The sequence below is a fragment of the Trichosurus vulpecula genome, chromosome 5 (genome assembly GCF_011100635.1).
Source record: "Trichosurus vulpecula isolate mTriVul1 chromosome 5, mTriVul1.pri, whole genome shotgun sequence".
Taxonomy (NCBI): Eukaryota; Metazoa; Chordata; class Mammalia; order Diprotodontia; family Phalangeridae; genus Trichosurus; species Trichosurus vulpecula.
In genome coordinates, this window is record NC_050577.1 from 62,843,712 (window position 1) to 62,862,113 (window position 18,402).

An 18,402-nucleotide genomic window follows, 5' to 3' on the forward strand; every position below is an offset into this window, starting at 1 on the left:
TAAAGTATTAGTACCAACAGAAGGCCATAAAAGTGGGATCAATTTTTCGCTCCACATTTTATCCATCCTTCATGGGAGAGAGGGAATGCTAGGGAGAGAGGTGATCTCTTCTAGGTCTGCAATTTATGAGTTCCATCAATGCATTTTAATCCCTGAGTTTTTCCATGGTCAAATTAGTTTGGGAAATGCTAGGCTAAGAGATAGGAAAGAACATGGGAAGAGTGAGGCAGTGCAAAGGAAAGGAAAAGAATAAGTGGGAGGCAAAGAGGAGGGAATAGGAAAAGAGAAGGGAAGAGGTGAGGGGAGAGAGGAGATAAAATGGGTAAATAAAGACGAAGACAGGGGGAAGAAGAAGAAAGAGGGTTTGTTGTTTAGTCATTTCAGTCATGTTCAAGTCTTCTTGACTCCATTTGGGGCTTTCTTGGCAGAGATACTAGAGTGATTGGTCATTTCCTTCTCCAGCTCATTTTACAGATGAGGAAACTGAGGCAAACTGGGTTAAATGACTCACCCAGAGTCACACAGCTAGTAAGTGTCTGAGGAAAACTAATCTTCCTGACTCTAGGCCTGGTACTCTATCCAACTAGCTGCCCTTAGAAAGAGGGTAGGAAGAATTATCTCGGGTGCTCCAGATTCTTTTTAACTTTTTCAAGCAGTGGAGTGAAATTAAAGCTCCACCCTCCCACCTGCTCTGCCACCTCCACCCCGAAAAGGAACTGGAATGTGGATCTACCTTATCCAACTTAATCTTGTCTCTTAAAAATTTAAATCAAATTCTAAGAATAGTCTCCTAAATTAAACATTTCTCCTAAATGGTTCTCTCAGAGAATGCTGACAAATTAATATAAATAGGAAATTATAAACACCTTAGACATTTAATGTCTGAGTTCAATTGTTTAATCACTTTGGAAGTGCCAAGAGTAGTCTCCCTTTGCTCCTGGCTTGAAAGCTTCCTGTCTCTTGGTCTTACAAAAGAAGGTTCCTTATGCATCATGTCATACATGATAGGAAATTATTACCTCATGGTCCAGAGAGAACCTTCAGCTGTTCTACCTTGTCAAGCAGGAATGTGTTAAGATTGATTAAGCATTCCTCTGGCAGAAGTTAATGAATATGGATGCATGACTAAAGCTTTTCAATAGGTTTTTTTTGTGAAAACTTTGGCTTGTATACTTTGGGCAATGACACAGAGCTTTAGAAGATAACAGGCCTTCCTCCTAGAGATTGTCCAAAAGATCTTGGCAAATGTATCACTAGAGTCACAAAGTATTTTATGAAAACCATCACACGTAGCGTATAGCACACAGGGGCACTCGATAAATATTATCAATGGATTGCTAATCCCAGTGAAGCTGCTTTTACTTGTAGTCATAACTGTAATGAGTTAACCATTTAGGGAAGAAATTTGTTGTCCTTCACCATTTGAAATTAATTAAATTTGTTCCATTTTTTGCGTTTGCACTTCTTGCCATCAGGGGGAGCGATTAGGGTTTGCACTTTTTTTTTTTCCATCCATTCTATCCTCAAAGAGCAGTATGAAAACAAAAAGATAAGTAGGGTGAAAGGTAGTGGTGATCAAGCAAAACCCACCTGGTCTAATGCTGTTCCATGGGAAAGCCATTCAAATACTTGAAGGCAGGTATTATATCTTCTCCTTATGTCTTCTCTTCTCCAGGCAAAAAGAATTCCCAGTTCTTTCAATGGATCTTCATATGGCATGATTTCTCCACTGTGGTTTATCCCAGTGCTGAACATGAAACTGTCAATGTGGTCCGAAGAGAGGTGAAGGCAACGGGACCATCACCTCCTTTGTTCTGGATGCTACCAATGGGCAGCCGACGTATAGGACCAGCCACCTCTCCTGACAGCCACAGAGGGAACTGGGGACCTCCCCTTCCTGCATCCCCCCAAAGGGCTACTAGAAAACAGGTTAGGACTATCTGCTGCTCCTGAGGGAAGCCCAAGATGTTCCTCTTCTGTCAACAACCCTAATTTCACCATTGCTCAGTTCCCACCAGGCATGAGACATCTTTCTGTCAGTTAGATGCCGACACCCAGATCCCCAGCTCTGCCAGAGGTATCCCAGAGCTTCTCCCCCACTCTAACTTTTGGATCCACTATCATTTCAACAGGAACATTTGGCCTCCTCACCAAGGTCTTTGGGGCCCTGCCATCTCCCCTTCCTGGCCCAAGTCCATCTGCTGTGACCTGAACACAGACATGAAAGTCTTATTTAGGTGGTGTCTCCCCCATTTAGAATATGAGCTCCAGGTACCAGGACTATGTCCATTTTCTCCTTGTAGCCCTCGCACTTAACATAGTGCTTTGCACTTAATAAATGCTACAGCATTAAAATGACATTCATTTTATAAAGTTCCATGTTACACTATTAACTCATATTGAACTTTTAATCCCCAAATCCATAGGTCTTTTCCACATCAACTTTTGTCTGGCCATGACTTTTCTGATCTTTTCCTCATGTGCAACTGATTTTTTCGATTCAAAGAAAGGCCTTCACATTCTCCCATTAAATTTCATTTCATTACTTTATGAAATGTTACTATTTGCACATACCCTGTACCTACTTTTTTGTGTACAGTAGGAAAGTAGTACAGTGCAAAAAGCACCAGCGTTGGAGTCAAAGCATCTGAATTCAAATCCTGTCTCAGACACTTATTGCCTTCAGCCAAGTCCTTAGTTTCCCTGGACATCAGTTTCCTCAGGATTGGACTGAATGCCCTCTAAGGACTCTTCCCATTCTAAAGCAATGAACTTCACATTCCAGAAGCTAAAGCTTCCTATTCTAGAATTATATTCAGTTAAAGATCAGATCCTATGATCTTGGACTGAATATAATTTCCCCTGGTGAAAAAGAAGGTAAAATTTAGTCCAAGGTAGAACAAAACGAGAAAAGACACGCAGATAAGAATGATCATAGTATATGTATATGTTGGAGGGTGAGGAGGGATAAGGAGCAGAAGAATAAGTTGAGGTTTTGTCTATGCAGGACTACGAAATCAATTGGAAATTCAAAGTTTCATGTGTAGCTTTTGTCCCCATTCCAATATAGGCCCTTGAAAAATACGTCAAAGTTAAAGGCACCCTTTGACTTGGCATCTATTCAAGCACACAGCTCGTGTGCCCCCACCAATGTGGGAATGATCCAAAGTTACACATTAACTCAAAGCATATAAGCTCCTTAAAAGCATGGACTATTTTGTTTCCATGTTTCTAGCCACAGTGCCTGGCAGAACACCTTGCACATAGTAGATATTTAATAAAGATTTGTTGGATTAGACTGAATTAACTCCATGTCTTCATCTTAGTTATGACAAAAAAAATATTGACTAAAACATAGTCAGTGATAGATCCCTGGGATTCTCCACCAGAGACCTCCCTTAAAGCAACAGTGAGTCATTAATGGCTACATCATGCATCTCTGAGCCAATTCTGTACCTTCCTGTACCATTAGCAAGACACATCTATCCATTTTATCCAAAAAAAATTGCGATATATTTTATCAAACATTCTGCCAAAATTATGTTATAGTGTGTATCCAGTATTTCCCTGACTTATAAGTCTAGTTGCCCTGTCAACATAAAGAAATGAGGTTGGTCTGGTAAATCCTCATCTTTATGAAGTCACGCTGGAACTTAGTTTTCATAATTTCCCTTGCTAAGGGCTCACAAACTATCCCATCGTAGAACTTTCCCAGTTGATGAAGTCAAGTTCATTGGCCAATAGGGTGAAGAATCTCCCTTCTACATTTTGAAAACGATAACTGCTCATGTTTACATAGCATTTAGTGTTTGCAAAGTACTTTATCTAATATACAGTCTCAATTGATCGTCATGACAACCTTGTGAGGTAGGTACTATCGTTATCCTCAATTTATTAATGAGGAAACAGAATGAGAGGCTCTCTGGGCTCTACTCCTGACTCTTCTTTCTCCAGCACCATGCTGCAGCAGACTTCCCATCCTGCAAGATGCCTCTGCCATCATGCCCCAGCAATCTTCTCCCCCTGAAATTTCCTTCTACCTCTGCAGCCTCTTCCTCTGATTGGTCAGTTCCTCCAGGAACTTCCATTTTATGCAAGTACCCAGGCCAGTCATCCTTCATTCCTCTCCCAGTTCCACTTCTGATTTTTAAGACTTCTCCATCATTCCCTGTCTTGAGTATGTTTTCTCCTTCCTCCTATCCCTCCATCCCTGATCTTCAACTTCCTTTTATGTATTATCTTTCCCCATTAGGATACCCTCTTTGAGGGTAGCCAATGTCTTTCTTTTTGCTCCTATTTGTATTCCCAGCACTTGGCACACACAGTTTCTGGCACATAGTTAGCATTTAATAAATGCTTATTATCAAGAGAGGTTAAGATTTTTTCTAGGGTTATACAGCAAATTAAGTATCTGAGGCAGGATTAGAACCCAAGTATTCCTAACTCCAACTCCAGAGTTCAATCCACTACACCCCCTAGTGGCAATAATCAGGATATCTGTCCATCTCCAATTATTTAGTGTCTCTCCCATCATTAGCCATAATTTTTACTAATCACAGACCATAGCACAATAATAACACATACAAATGCTTTTAGTATCCTAGGATCTATTGTTGTTTAATGCCTCAAAGTCTGAAGATATCAACAGGAGTTGAGTAGGACTGTCTTTAATCCAACACTTGTTATTATGTTCCCCTCTATCTTGAGCTGTGAGCCTTATCCTTTCTTTGATTAAACAAGATTTTGCTTTAAACAAGAGTAAGGGTTTGTGAACTTTAAGTTTCCAAGTTTCAAAAATTAAGAAGTCATAGCCTTTAGTGGTTCTTATCAGAATTGTCCATATATAAGGAGGGGAACTGACCACAGCAAACGGAAAAGGAGTAAATCATTGAATCAAAAGATTTGACTTCCATTAAATCATTTAGCTACTCTGAGGCTTATTTTTCTCATGGTTCAGATGAAAGGGTTGCACAGTCCTAACATCCCTTCTAGCTCTAGCATCCTCTTGGTAAGAAGAGTTTTCTTGATAAAAGGAGAATTTAGGTGAAAATTGGGGACAAAGCATTCTAATTTGCCCCCTCCACCTATTTGCCTAACTCTTGCCAAGTGATGCTTGAGGGTTGTTTATACTGCCCTAGTGCTAAGTCAAAGACTCAATAGGAGTTGAAAGGAATTTACTGAGCCTAATTCAACTATTATGCTGGAATCAGGGTACTACAGTGCTGGGAGAAAGAAAAATAAAATAAAAATAAACATACAAATTTAGCCTAAGGGACTTTCCATGTGTTGGCTGAGTATAGCTGTAGGTCTGAATCAGAAAAGAGTCGAAACAGACATTAGCTTTGGGTTAAACTTACAAAATACATTCCCCTGTAGGGAAAAAGCTCCTTAGCTTCAATTCAGTCAGTTGCAGCTCAGTGGAGAACCAATAGACGCAACAGAGTAGAGAAAACAGATCAGCAGATTGCATTAGCAGCTCTGCAGAGAAGCAGCAAGTTGGTGTTTCAGTGGCAGAAAGACATACAGCTCTGGGATTACAAGGTCTCAGGGCTATGCATGTTTCCTTTCCCTCCAGTGACATTGGAACCTGTGGGAGAGTGTGCCCCTCCCCATGTGTACGGGGAAAATTTTCCATGTTATTGATCCAGCTATTCTATTTAATTAAATGCCTCTCTGCTCTGTTAATGTAGCTTTTGGTTCAGTCTGGTAAAAGGAAAACATTGGTTGAGCCACATGTGCTACGGGTTTGAACGGAGACTGACAAAGGTGTACCTTGAACTCTGAGGTATTTTTTAGGGGCCTAATTTAAGATCAGACAGGGCTACATATGCAACTGTTCATGTACATTTGACTTGGCCACTCTCTGTAGAATTAACCTTAGTTTATTCTATTTATTCTACCTCCCCAACACACACACACACACACACACACACACACACACACACACATACACACACACACACACACACTCTGCTCATTTTTACCTGTATAACTTATCTTTTTAAATTCAATTTTATTTTGTTTTCAACTCCAAATTCTCTCCCTTCCACTTCCCCATCCTCTCTACCTCTTTCTCCCCTCTCCATTGACAAAGCCAGACCAACAAAATCCATTACAAACATGTATAATCAAGCAAAATAAATACCTGCCTTAGCCATGTCCACCTCCCTAGCTTTTCTCATGTTGTCCCCCCAACCAGGAGTGTGTTCTATCCTCTTCTTCATTGGCCCACTTACGGTGATATTTCCCTGTACATGTAGGCAGGTATAATTTATTTCTCTGATTCAACAACAATAACAATAATCGACATCTGAAAGGTCAGGAACTACATCTCCTATCTCTTTTATATCCTCCATAGTGCCTACCACAGTCCTAGGCACACAGTAAGCAATGAAGAAATACTTACTCGTTTGAATGTTGGCTTACTGATAGTAATAAATTCAGAGGGACAAGGAAAAGGTCACCTTTGTGATTCATGATTTTGAAATATGAAACGCTACTTCCCATATGTAAGTGGGAAATATGTAATAAATAATTAATGTGTAAATAACAAGTAATTAGAACCATGTTTTTATTTGAATAAAGATAATTTATTAACAGAAAGTATAAAATAGATGATATCCTGTGTGGTTAAATTGAGTAACTACTAGATACACAACCCTGACTTTCAGATAAATGGCATATGGTGTTATGCTTTTTTGTCTAGTCATCCAAAAGGCAGCACTGAGATTTGGATGAGTTGAAGTAAAATTTACTCTGAACTAAACCAAAAGGATTAACTTATTCAGCCTTTAAAATGCAATGAGGAAAACCACATATTTATTATTTAAACACAGAAATGAGCAAATTAGACAAAAGTAAAGAAGAGTGTTTAGAGCAACAGATTAGGAGTTAGGAAAGTTAGACTGGGCCAAAATCAGATGTTACTAAAATCAGCCAATACTATTTTAGTACAGTCCTACCAGAGGCTAAATTATCAGTCTCAACAGTGATGGGACTGCCTTGATAATACTTCAATATTTCAAGTCTCAGTGCTATCATCCATGTAGGTGTTCCCTCTGATGCATATTGCATGACTTAGTAGATGGTCTTGAAGAGTTGCTGAAGCCAAAAAGTTCATCACGCTGTGGATAACTGGGTAGCCCAATAGATTGAGGCTTATCCTAGGAAAATTCAGTTCAATTCATCAAATATTTATGAAATAGTAATTTACAAAGTACTGTGCCAAGCCTTGTAGATGCAGACAGAATTAAAACATCCCTGCCGTCAAGGAATGGACAGTCTACTGAAATCTATGCAAATAGAACTTGGCTGGGGGGTGGGGTGGGGAGGGGAGGGTACAATCATGGGGATCTCTGGTCCAGTTCAGCACTGTCTCTCCTGAAGATAAGACAAGAAGATGGAAGTCCTGCCAAAACAGGAGGAATTGAGGCCACAAGGACACCAAGGCCACAGAATGGGATTCTGTCCGGCAGTGGAAATATTTCTGGGTTCAAATTCCAGCTCTACCAATTACTCCCTGTGTGACCTGAATCACCTCTCAGTTCCTGCATTTGTAAAGTGAAAGAGTTAAATTGGGTGGCTTGTAAGATACTTTGGAGCTCTGAATCCATGGTCCCTCCATACCCACCAATGCTCTATTTTGGAAACATGGTACCCCAATGAGACCATAATCCTACAGTCCTCCAGGTTCACTTTTCCATACAGGTCCCTGTGAGTAAAGTCCAGTTGTCTCCACTCCTCCTGTGTCTACAGACACAGACACAAAAGTCTTGGATTCCTTCCCTACTTGCTACCCTCTCCCACCCTACATCCCTCCACAACTGTCTCCAGGCCTGCCCCCACATCATTGGGCCATTATCTGCACCTTGGTACGGGCTGCCAATGATTACACTCCACTGTCATTGCCTTCAAAAATTCAATCACCCCTAAGTGATGATGAGTAATAACATGATGGCAGAACACCAGAGCAGCAGAATTGGTCTGAAGAGCCTTGACAGGTACATAGAATACACTTTAAGTTTATTGTAGGGAGCCCTCCCTTCGGTGGGTATATCCATCTAGGAAGCTGAATATTGGTTGAGAATTGGTTTGATTCCTCACTATCCTTCACCAGGACTATTTTAATAGCTTACTCATTGGTTTCCCTTTCTTCATCTCCTTCCCTTTATAGCAGGAGTTCTTAACCTTTTTATGTCATAGATCCCTTTAGGATTCTGATGAAGCCTATGGACCCTTTCTCAGGATAATGTTTTTAAGTAATTGAAGGAAGTGTTAAATTTCAGTTAGGTCTATAGAAATAAAGATGTAATTTTCGTCCTATTCAAATTCAGAAAACCCAGGTTATAAACCCCTGCTCAAATGCATCTTTCACACAATTACAATAAACTTCCTATGGTCCAGGCATGACCATGTAATTACTCTGATCAAAAATTAACTGACTTTCTAGGAAAATTATAAATTTCTTAGTCTGGCATTCAAGGACCTTCATAATTTGGATCCAACTTAGGGGCTGTTTTTCCCTTATGCACTTTATGTTCAAGACAAACTGTACTATTAGCTGTGCCTTGAACTTAACATATCAACTCCATATTTCTACAAACTGTCCCCCAAACCTAGAATATTCTCTCTCTTTGATCCCACCTTCCAGAATATTTTCCTTCAAGGCTAAGCCCTGGTACCATTTCTCTCTCTCTCTCTCTCTCTCTCTCTCTCTCTCTCTCTCTCTCTCTCTCTCTCTCTCTCTCTCCAAAATACTCTTAATTTACTAATCTGTGGCCAGAATACATTCCATCAGTAGAACATAAGGGACTTGAGGACAGGGACTGCTCTGTTTTTAGCGTTCTATAGGCTAAGAGCTAGGTCTTGAAGTGGAATGAGTGCTAGACTTGGGAATCAGGAAGATCTGAGTTCAAATCCTGCCTCAGATACTTTCTAGCTGTGTGACCCTAGGTAAATTGTTTAAATTCTCTCAGTCTCAGTTTCCTTGCCTGTAAATGATAGCACCTACCTCCTATGGTTATTGTGAAGTTGCAAAACTAAAAGTGCTATCTAAATGTTAGCTACTAATGAACACAGTGCTTGATATATAGTGTATGTAGTAAATGTTTATGGAATGTAATTAACTGGTAGCCTTAGAATCTGAGCAAAGAAAGTGGGATGTCCTTAAAGGGTATCTTTACCAAGCTCTGGCATATTCCCCAATTGCCTTCTCTACCTATAGAACCAGTCCCAATCATTAAAATTGGATGATGGACGCTGACAAACCTTTACTCTCTGGCTCTTCTCCATCAAGACCCTAAGCACTACTATCCCTTTTCCCTCACCACGGCATTATCTTGCAATGCACATATTATAATTATAACATTTTTTGACATTAAGTTTCACATTATATTGGTATCTCCCCATAGAGCCTCTTTGTTAAGAATGTACAGGCCAATAGGATGTGGATTCCTTGAGGGCAGGAACTGCAGTCAGTGTTACTTTGTATTCTCAGTACTTTGCAAAGCCTCTGGAACGTAGCAGGTGCTTATTAAATGTCTGATGAATAAAGGACTGTTCTTAGCCCAGGAATTACAGTGGGTGCTTAATAAATGCCCGATATCCTCTTTTCTTGCCTGGATACTTCTTTGACATTTCTACCATGCCCCAGGAGGCTCATTATTGGGAAAACCTCACCATCCTGCAAGATCCCATCAGTCTTGGTAATCTGCCTCATCACTATCGCCCCTGTCCCTCTGATGACATGGCAGAGCCATGAACTCCAAAACCTCCATTTAAGGAGGGAGCCCAGGTCAGAACAGCTACTTATTTCCCACCTGGCTACACTTCTCTTATTTTCCCAGCATGCCCCTCTGCCTTGGGTACCTTCCCTTTCCCTTCCCACCCCCTTTCAGCTTTCTTTGTGTATGATCCTCCTCCCTTAGCTTGTATGTTCTTTGAAGACAGGGACTGTCTTTTTTCGAATTTGTATCCCCAGAACTTAGCACAGTGCCTGGCACATAGTAGGTGCTTAATAAATGTTTACTAATCAATTAACTGAGGACTTAAATAAATTAGTGACATCTTAATCACATTGATAACCCACTCACAAAAGAACTCTCTTGGTGGGTTACTTTTTAAACTGGTTAATCTCATCCATTTTCTATTGATTTTATTAGGTTCCATTTCAGAGTGACGTTAACTAATCTTGTTTCTAATTTCTGGGGGTGGCTGCATCCCCCTAACAACTACATCTACCTCACCGGGGGATCTCTGAGCATTAGTAAAATCAAATAATTACATAAGTGTTTTAGATGACTGGATGAAAGCTTCTTCCAAGTATAGAGATATTATTATTATAAAATGAAATTAAAACCTGGTTCTTCTGCCTATTTAAACAGTATGCAATGAAAATAAATGGACCATTTTACGTGGAACAATTAATTCGAGTGGAAAATGTCAAATTTAGCAGCTTACAAAAGAGGACCCGTTCCAACGACTTTCCAAGGATTTTCCTTGTCAGAACTCACTCCCCCCATCTCCATCTGCTAGCCTTGTGTTGGTTATAAAAACTGAGAAGGTATATCTATAACCACATCTAGATGATGTTTATTCTATCACCGTCTGCCATTCTCATTGACCCAGACATCTTGGTCATGGTGCTAAAGAAGTCCTGAGTGTGAATTTGTCACCTCCATCCAATTCTGCAGCTCTGGTTCACTTGAATTTGCAGTGGAATCTGCGCAGCATTATTTTCTTAACTGCTCCACAGGTACTGATCTACAGAAAACCATTTGTCTGATCCCTAATTATTTCAGCTGTACAGCTGCCTTTTCAGTCCTGTAGACTGAAGTGGAATTTTATGACCTGCTACATTATGGGTCACAGTTCCTATTTCGCTTGTTTTGCATCTATTCAACTCTGATGAAAGTTCAGACCCCTAAAAGATAAAGCCAGAGCAAACTTTAGATAACATCTACTCCAACTGCATTGTTTTCTGGATATAGAAACTGAGCTACAGAGAGGAAGGGAAGAAGGGAAAGAGAGCATTTATTAAGAGCCTACTATGTGCTGGGCATTGTACAAATATTACTCTATTTGATACACACAACAATCCTAGAAGCTAGATGATGTTTTTATTTCCAATTTACAGTACAGAAAAATGAGGCAGACAGTAGTTAAGTAAATGAGGTCAGATTTGAACTTAGGGCTTCCTGACCCCAGGCTCAGCCCTCTATTGACTATGCCACCAGCACAGCTGGTTAATGGCAAGGGCTAGATAGGAATCCGGATCTCATGACTCCTAGACTTCTGATTTTTCCACACTACCCAGAAAGACAGCAAAGAATAGAAAGAGCAACATTGGTTTTGGAAACAGCCTTGATTTTTACCCTGGCTCTTAGTTTTACTACTTGTACAGACCTTGGGCAAATCACTTAGGGCTATATAGATCTAAGCTTCCTCATCTCTAAAGTGATGTCTCAGTTCCCTGTTATGTTTCCATGGTTCATGCATACAGCAAGTGCTTAATAAATGTTTATTGAACAGAATTTCTTATCTTCCCTGATTTCAGGCCTAGAAGTAAGGGTAAGTCTGATACAGCTTTTCTCCCAGCTTCCATTTGCATATGTCCCTCTCTGCTTTGTTTTTGCATTTAAATGTGTTTTTGTATTTAAATATGTACTAGCTTTCCTGGCCTCAAAGGTCCCTGAGCACATGGTCAAAATTAAAACCCACCAACAAATGCAGAGCAGCAGGTCACCTCTCTCTCACACAGAAACAACATAACTCAATCAGACTTCAGCTGTCAGGATAAGAGGGGCCCTCAAAGAAAGATTTTGCATGATGCTGAGAAGGTCGGGAAGCTCAAGGCGCCATACCATCATTTGTTCAAATTTTTCCATGGTTCTTACTTTTAAGTATGGGGTGTTACCCACTCCCAGTAGCTCATTAATCACAGTAGCTTTTTATTATGAAAAGAGCAATGCACCAGCCAGAGTCCTAAGGGCTTGCCAGGGAGGTTTTCTGCCCATACCTTAAAATGGGCCAAAACACCCCAGGCTCTGCCAACTGTGATTACACTTGGCATTAATTGAGAATGCTGAGAGACATAAGCCTTCCTGAGCTTAGCCACCTGGAGCAGATTAAAATCTGGGTCTTGCTGGTGAGGAGGTCTGAGGGATTGGGAATACAGGGCTGTTTTAATCTTTTCCAAGTCAGCCTGTTTAGAAATATCCATACATCAAATGTTCATGGATCTCAGGCAATTTCTTTCTCAGGGGAGATTTCAATTACCAGGAACATGAAGTGGGATTAAGTTGTTGTGGCGAGCCATCTGGATGGAGAGGATTCACCATCTCCTGGAAATATGTTCAGGGATCTACCACACCATGAATTCAAAAGAAAAGTTGCTAAAGGCCTTCCAACGTGTAAGCAATGTGACCCTGGAAAGTCTCGTCTTATCTGCCTGGTGGAAATAAAACACAGCAAAAAAAACAAAAAACATAGATGTCTATCTACGGCCCAATGTCCCTGGATTTAGGAACAGCACTGGTATGGGTGGAATGACTGGAATATGTTACACAAATAAGGCATGCCCCCTGCTGGACTTTCTGGGCAGGGGAAGCAAGAAGACACATGCATGACTATGGCATTTCATCATATTATCCTAACAAAGTTCTTGGTGGAATATTGAACTACCAATGACTTCTCGTCTCCTGAGATGTGTCCCAATCTTGTCGAGAATATCATCACCATCATCATCAGGAGGCAACGTGGTATAGTAGAAAAAGTAATAAATTCATTTTGATGTGGAGTCAGCAATGACCTGGGTTCAAATACCACCCCTGATGCTTACTAGCTCATGTGACCATGGGTAAATCCCAACTTCTCTCTGAGCTGGTGTCCTCATCTGTAAAATGAGGACAATCTTAGTAAAGGGGACTATGCAGCTCAAATGAGGCAATGTATATTACATCCTTGGCACACCATGAAAAACTCTGTAAATGGTCCATTGGTGCTTCTGCCAAGCAAAGCCCATTTCCATCTGGAGTCAAGCAAGCTATCTAGTCTTCCTCCTGATCCCAGAAAGCCCCTCATGCCCAGGAACTCCAGCAGCAAGATCGGGGAAGAATCATCTAGATACTATTCCGTTTCCACTCCTCTAGATTCTTTGTTTTCTGTGACCCAGTAGCACAAGGCCCTGGGGCTCTGGTTAGTATAGGCAAAGAAAGTATATGTGTATACACACACACACACACACGTACACACACACACACACACACACACACATATACATACACACACATATATACACATACATGCATATGCATGTATATATGTGTACATGTATATATATGTATGTATATGTGTCTATGTATATATATATATATATATTTAAATTTTTAAGAGCTGTGGGGAGGGGGTGGTGACATGATCAGACCTGTGCATCAGGAAAATTACTTTGGTAACTAAATGGAGGATGGACTGAAGTCGAAAGAGACTAGAGACAAGCTACTGAAATAATCTGAGCATGATGTGAAGAGGGCCTGCATCAGAGAGCTAGCAGCATCAGAGAAGAGAAGGGGGAATATTGAAGAAACATGCAAAGGTAAAGTCGACAGGCCTTAGCAACAGGTTGGATATGGGTGGAAGGAGAGAAAGTGAGTGGGAATGAGACAGAAGTAGAGAATGATATCTAGGTTGCAAGCCTGGGGGACTGGGCCCTTGACAATAATAGAGAAGTTAAAAGGGAGGGAGGGTTTGGAGTGAAGATAATGAGTTCAGTATGGAGCATATTGAGTTTAAGACGTCTACTGGAAATCCAGTTCAAGTTATCTGAGAGGTAGTTGGAGATGCAAGAAGGGAAGTCAGAAGAGAGTTTAGGGCAGGAAAGGTAGATTTGAGAATTATCAGTCTAGAGATGGTAATTAAATCCATGAGATCACCAACTGATCTCTAGGGAAAAGAGAAAAAGAGGAGAGGGAGGACAGTCATACTTGTGGTTAGAACAAGTGACCTGGATGAGAATCCTGAAAAGCAGTCAGATAGTTGGGAGCAGACTCAGGAGAGAGTAGGGCTCCCAAAAAACTAGGGAGATGCAGGTATCAAAGAGAAGGGAGTGATCAACAGCATCAGAGGCTAAAGAGAGGTCAAAGAGAAAGATGATTAAAAAAAGGGGCCATTGGATTTGGTAACTTAAGAGATTACTGGTAATTTTGGAGAGAAACATTTCTGTGGAATGATGAGAACAGAAGCTGGATTGTAAGGGGTTAGAAGTGAGTGAGAGGAGAGAAAGTGGAAGCAGTTATTGTAGACAGTCTCCTCAAGAAGTCTGGCAACAAAGGGCAGAAGACAATAGAGGGCAAGAAAGATCAGGTGAGAGTTTTTCAAGGATGACAAAGGCATGGGCAAGTTTATAGGCAGCAGGGAAGAAGACAATAGACAGGCAGAAAGTGAAGGTGAGTGACAGAGAAGGAATAACAGAAGGGCAATCTGTTGGAGGAGATGGATGGAATGGGATCCCCTATGTAGTGGAAGGGGGAGCTTTGGTAAGTAATAAAGAATAAGGTCACCCTACGAAAGAAGAGGGGAATGAGGAGATAGAAGAAGGAAAGGCTGAGAGTTAAAGAATAATAATAATATTAGTGTCAAAGATCTCTCTAATTTAAAGCCTCGCAAAAAAGTAATTCTTTGGTGTTTAGTATAATGTTGGTTAACAATAGCTAAATCAGGAAAATTAATTAGGCAGAAGTTGTCCTGGTACTATACTTTTTGGGGGGGTGGGGAAGAAACAAATTATAAGAAAACAAATTCCTCTCAAGGATTTACTTAAAAATCCAGGAATTCTTTGGACTTAGTATACCTTCAGCTCAATATCTTATGTTAGTTTCACCTATGGTTCCACACATCTATCTATTTATCTATCTATCTTTATATATATATATATATATATATATATATATATATATATATATATATATATATATATATCTACCACACATACATATCTACGTATTTTTAGAATTATGACTGGCTCACCTACAAGATCTTGAAGTTATATAAGAAAGAGCTAATTATCTTCACTATTTATTACTTACTAAGGAAGGAAATTGTGCTAAGACACTAACGAAAATACTCAATTGACCAGAACTTATTCTCTGCGCATACTGGCTAATCTAAATTTTAATGCCTTCTGTAAATCAGAAGTAGCCCATGGAACAATTGGTAATAATAGTAGTTAGCATTTATATAGCGCTTTTAAAAAAAATTAGCTCATTTTATCCTCATAACAACCCAAGGAGGCAGGTGCTACTACTTTTTACAAATGAGGGAACTGAGGCAGACATAGATCACATGATTTGCCCAGGGCCACATAGCTAATGGTATCTGAGACCACATTTGAATTCAGGTCTTCCCGACTCGAGGTCCAGTGCTACCACATAGCTGGCTGTAAACAGAACAGCCCAGTTTTACCAATGTTCCAAAGGGCTGACGTGGGGAGAAAGACATAGGAAATGTATCTTTTTTTGATTTAATAAAAACATAATTCAACTCCATCTTCTGTAGGATGAAATATTCAAGTTGCCTAACACTGTTAAGAAGTTTCACAAAAGCAGAATTTCATATAAAACAATACTGAAGGCAGTTAGGAATGAGTGTTATAAATTGAAGATGTGTTGCTTGGTGGGCAGGGGCTTTTGAGGGTGGGAAAGAAGTTTGAGAAATGCTTTGGGTAGAAAATGAGAAAAACTACTTGGTTTCCAGGGACAGGATTAACTAAAATATTATCACCAGGTTTCAGTAAATATAAAATATAAAGTATCAATGAAAACATCATTGGTCAAGGCAACTTTATGTGGGATGTGTGCATATAAAGCTATGGAGGTATCTCAACCAAAACAGAGGTGCCAACTGGTTATCTAATATGGACTTATTAAGCTCTTAGAGGCAGCTAGGCGTCAGGGTCTTAAAGAATTGGGCTTGAAGTCAGGAAGACCTGAGTTCAAATCCAGCCTCATGCACTTAATAGCTATGTGACTCTTGGCAAGTCACTTAAACCTTTATTTGCCTCAACTCCTCAACTCTAAAATGAGGATCATAATAGCAGTTATCTCCTAGGGTTGTATTGATAATCAAATGGCATGCAGTAGGTGCGACCTAAGTGCTTACCCCTTTCCCCTTTTCTCCAATTATGCTCCATCATTGGGCAGGGAATGGTGTTGAGGGAATGACAAATATAAAGAATAAAACAATCCCTACTATTAAAGACCTTACATTCTACAAGTACACCAAGGGGGAGAGGGTGATCAACAGCATCAAAGGCTGAAGAGAGGTCAAGGAGAATGAAGAAATTGACAAAGGCCTTAAAAGTTAAACAGAGTTTATATTTTATTGACGGCAATAAAAAAACCACTGGAGCTTACTGAGTAGGGATAGAGACATGGTTAAAGAAAATCACTTTGGCAGCTAAATGGAGGATAAATTGGAGTGGAGGAAGACTTGAGGCCATGAGAACAAATTTGGAGGCTATTTCAATAGTCTAGGCAAGAAAGAATAAGGGCCTGAATTTAAGTGGTGGTGATTGATATAAGTGGGAAGAAGGGAACACAGACACACATGTGTATGTAGAAAAGCTAAGATTTGGCAACTGATTGGATGTAGGGTGAGGGAGAGTGAGGAGTCCAGAACAAGGGTAAGGCTAGTGATCCTGAGAGAATAGAAGAGGCGTAGTTCCTTCAACACAAATATGGATGGCTAGATATCCAGGGGAATTAAGAACAATCTAGACTCTAGATTCTAGAGAGACAGTTTAGATAATTCTGTTAAAAAAACAAGTGGTCTTTTGCTAGTGCTACCTGTGAAGTCTTTCACATAATTATGCAGCCCTGTCCATGAATTTATTAGATAATCACCACACACTATGTGTCTGCTATGCAGCTTTAAACGGCATTTTCATTTAAGAACCTACCATCTGAAAGACTGTAAAATGTCTTCCAATTGTGGGATAACCCGTGTGAGAAATTCTCATTCCTACTGCTCACTCAATAGTCCACACTGCAAGAAATCACTTCTCCATACTCCCTATAAATAAATTATTATAGCCAGAGAATAATTGGCTTTGGGCTTATTTAATAACTCTTGTATTTGTGTGGATGACTTAATTTCACCTTTGGGGACATTTTTTGTTATTCCTTATTATTTTCAAAATTTTTCATTATTAACAATATATTGTAAACACTGCTATTAACTAGCTATGTGACTTTAGGCGACTCAATGCTCCTCTGGGCCTTCATTTTCCTCCTCTGCAAAAGGAGGAAGATGAAAGATGATTTCTGCATTTCCTTCTAGCACTAAGATTTTATGATTGTAAATATTGTCCAAATGGAAGTTTACTTGCGGGGGTAAAAATGTGATCAGTGGTCCCATGCTACACATAAGGGGAGAGCCTTTATTTTATGAAAGAGCTCAGTTGTGACTGCTGTATACTACTCCAGTCTGGGGTTTGGCCAATCAATCAATTAATAAACATTTATTAAGTGCCTACTATGTGCCAGGTGTTGTGCTAAACAAGAAAGGTACAAAAGAAGGCAAAAGAGAGACTCTGTCCTCAAGGAGCTTATAGTCTAAGGGCAGAACTTCATAATCACAACAGAGAACCTTTGTTGTTGTTGTTCAGTTGTGTCCCACTCTTCATGACCCCATTTGGGGTTTTCTTGGCAAAGATAGTGGAATGGGTTTGCCATTTCCTTCTCCAGCTCATTTTACAGATGAGGAAACTGAGGCAAACAGGGTTAAGTGACTTGCCATGGGTCATATAGCTAGTAAGTATCTGAGGTTGGGGTTAAACTTAAGTCTTCCTGACTCCAGGCCTGGCATTCCATCTGCTGTACAACCTAGCTGCTCCAAAGAGCCATTAGCCTGCCCTTTTCCAAGAGAGATTCTAGCCACTATACCCAAACAGACTGGGGGTGAATGACCTTGAAAATTATACCTAAGATTACAGCTAAATTATATAACTATGAAATTATAGCTAATATTCAACAGTTCAGGAGACACTCGTGCCTAAACATACAGTATCAGCCAGGTGACAGGTCAGTAGAGATTACAGCAGTTATCCAGAGACCACCCCAATGGAAACTCACAGCTCAGTGGCTCAGTGAGAGCAATATCGGAATATCACTAGAATGTGGTGGTACTGAACCATGTGTGTATATGTATATGTATATATATATATATATATATATATATATATATATATATATATATATTTCTACAGAATTGCTATACAACATGTATTCCTCAAACATAGGCCTCTCACAAATGACACTGTCCCCCACGATGGTGTGTATATTTGTAGGAAGGTGTTCCCCAGGTTTACGGGGAAATGTTCTATTGCATACCTTGTCACCTAGAGGTTTC